At 45.1% G+C, this 3,038-nt stretch overlaps 1 pseudogene; it reads left to right on the plus strand.

Annotated features, from left to right (window-relative positions):
* Positions 1-963: 963 nt before the first annotated feature.
* Positions 964-1,886, plus strand: LOC100755080 (annotated as a pseudogene).
* The last annotated feature ends 1,152 nt before the right edge of the window (positions 1,887-3,038 follow it).

The following is a 3,038-nucleotide window of genomic DNA, read 5'->3' on the forward strand; positions in this document are numbered from 1 at the left end:
TTCTGGTGTGCAGATATACATGGAAGCAGAATGTTGTATACATAATAAATAAATAAAATTTAAAAATTCATAAGTCTCCCTAAAAGTCCCTTAAAAATTGAGCAGGGTGAGGTGCCACATGACTATTGTAAGCTTTTTGGGTGGATCGGATGGGACAGGTATTCTGGAACTCGGGAGTCACAGAATACTGAGAGTTACAAAGCTCAGTTGGAAAGGCATCCTGGAGCTCAGGAGCCAAGGATAACAACAAGTCACAGTAAGCGTAACAGCTCACAGCCCAGTTTCAGGGGAGGCTTGCCCAATGTTTCAGCTCTGCTCGCTTCCTTGGTGAAGTTGTTACAGTTGAGCTCCAGTCTCACGAGAGGATGCCCTGCCAGGGGACTGTTTCCCTGGCAAAAGTGTCTCTGCTCCGTCTCTGCAGCAAAAGGAGGTCTTCACCCAGAGCTCATCCAAGTGGTTTATTGGGAGGGAAGTGTTCAGAAGAGTAGCTGCCCTCTGCTCAAACAGCTGCAAAGTGAACAGACACAGAGATTTTTAGGGGGTGGAGTTTTCCCAAGGGGTGGGGATTGGTCAGATTTCAATCCCTGGGCTCAGATTGATTAGATCTCCTGCTCAGGGATTGGTTAGTTTTCTGCATAGGTTTAGGGTCAGATTGGGCTCTGGTTTCAGGGCCAAAGAGTGTTTCTTTGGCACTGGTTTCAGGGTCAGGGTTGCATTCCTTAGGTTCTGGTTGCAGGGCCAAAGTGTGTTTCATTGGCTCTGCTCAGGGTGTGTTTCTTTGGCTGGTCCCTTTTCCCTACACCTATAATCCAAAGACTAGTGACACTGTGGCAGGAAGATAATGAGTTCAAAGCCAGCCTGCACTACAGAGTGAGTCTCTAAAAAAAAAAAAATTGAATATACGGCTGTGGTGCTTGGCTCTCTGAGCTATCCTGTGCCATCCTTGTATCTGCAACAACACTCGTATCAGCTGCAGCCATGACCAAGCAGATGACCCTTCATGGGACCTTCAAAGGCCATAACGGCTGGGTAACACAGATCACCACCACCCCGCAGTTCCCAGACATGATTCTATCTGTGTCTCGAGACATCATGTGAAAGCTGACCATGGATGAAACCAACTACAGCGTACCACAGGGTGTGCTGCAAGGCCTCTCCCACTTTGTCAGTGATGTCGTTATCTCCTCTGATGGCCACTTTGCCCTCATAGGCTCCTGGAATGGAATGCTGCACCTTTGGAATCTCACAACCGGCACCACTACAAGACAGTTTGAGTGTAGCCTTCTCCTCTGACAACTGACAGATTGTCTCCGGATCCCGAGACAAGACCATAAAGTTATGGAATACATTGGGTGTCTGCAAATACACTGTCCAGGATGAGAGTCATTCAGAATGGGTGTCTTGTGTCCACTTTTCCTGGAACAGCAGCAAGCCTATCATCGTCTCCTGTGGATGGGGCAAGTTGGTCAAGGTATGGAATTAGGCTAACTGCAAGCTGAAGACCAGCCACATTGGCCACACTGGCTATCTGAACACAGTGACAGTCTCTCCAGATGGATCCCTCTGTGCTTCTGGAGACAAGGATGGCCAGGTTATGCAGTGGGATCTCAATGAAGGCTAGATGGCGGGAACATCATCAATGCCTTGTGTTTCAGTGCCAACTGCTACTGGCTCAGTGCTGCTGCTGGCCCCAGTATCAAGATTTGGGACTTGGAGAGCAGGGTCATTGTAGATGAATGGAAGCAAGAAGTTATCTACCCCAGCAGCAAGGCAGAGCTACCCCAGTGTACTTCCCTGGCATGGTCTGCTGACAGCCAGACTCTGTTTGCTGGTGTTACACAGACAACCTGGTGCCAGTGTGGCAAGTGACTGTTAGTACCGGCTAAAAGTTTATGACAGTCTTAGAAATAAAGGGGCTTTCTAAAAAAAAAATGAATATACAACTGCAAAGATGGTTCAGCAGTTAAGAACCTGTAGAGATAAAGAAATTAAAGAATGAATATACATATACGTGTGTGTGTGTGTTTGTGTGTGTGTGTGTGTGTGTGTGTGTGTGTGTGTGTGTGTGTGTGTGTGTGATTTATTAGAGTGGCTTACAGGCTGTGGTCCTTCTAATCCAGCAATGGCTGTCTACCAACGGAAAGTACAAGAATCCAGTAGTTCTTCAGGACAGGAGCCTGGAGATTTCAGTTGATATTCAGGAAACACCAGAATTTCTAAGAAGCAGGCTGTAATGCCAGTGAAGGAATACACTTGCTGGCAAGCGTGAGAGCAAACGAAGACTGAGCAAGTCCCCTTCTTGCACACCCTTAGAAGGTCAGACAAAAGGTATGTCTTCCCACCTCAAAGATCTGGATTGGAAGTGGGTCTTCCCACTTCAAATAGTTTAATTAAGAAAAAAAATCTCTCACAGGTGTGCCCAGCCATTTGGGTTTTAGGTAATTCCAGATGTAGTCACTTTGTCAAGGAACAGACATCACGGAGCGTATACTGCTCATGCAGAGGACCTGAGTTCAGGTTCTCCAAATCACATTGTGCAGTGCAGAGAGCCTGTAACTCCACCTCCAGGGCTTCTGGTGTCCTCTTCTGGCTTTTACAGACACTCCACTCATGCGCACATATCCCCATCACCACCAAATAAAAAAACTTAAAAATAAGTGAGTATAAAAATAAATTAATTAAAACCCTTACAATTGATTATGTCCATGCAGAAGTCAAAGGTAGGATGGTAGCACATTAGAGGCCAGCCAGCTTTGATAACAGATCAAGATCATGTCTCAATAAGGAGAGGAAACCAAACAAATGTAATATGCTAATTTTGAGATCTTAAAAAATAAACATCCAGCAATCTCTAACAATTTTTTTTTAAAGTTTCAAGATGGATTGTAATGGTGACATATTTTTGTGTGACTGGTATCTCAGGAAAGTTAACATAAAAGGCTCTCTATATATATTGACTTCACAAGGTAGGGATTTGTCAAGACAATTAAGAGAGATGGCAATACCAAAAATCATTTTCTTCCTTTGTATACCAGGTT

The sequence above is a fragment of the Cricetulus griseus genome, chromosome 10 (genome assembly GCF_003668045.3).
Source record: "Cricetulus griseus strain 17A/GY chromosome 10, alternate assembly CriGri-PICRH-1.0, whole genome shotgun sequence".
Taxonomy (NCBI): Eukaryota; Metazoa; Chordata; class Mammalia; order Rodentia; family Cricetidae; genus Cricetulus; species Cricetulus griseus.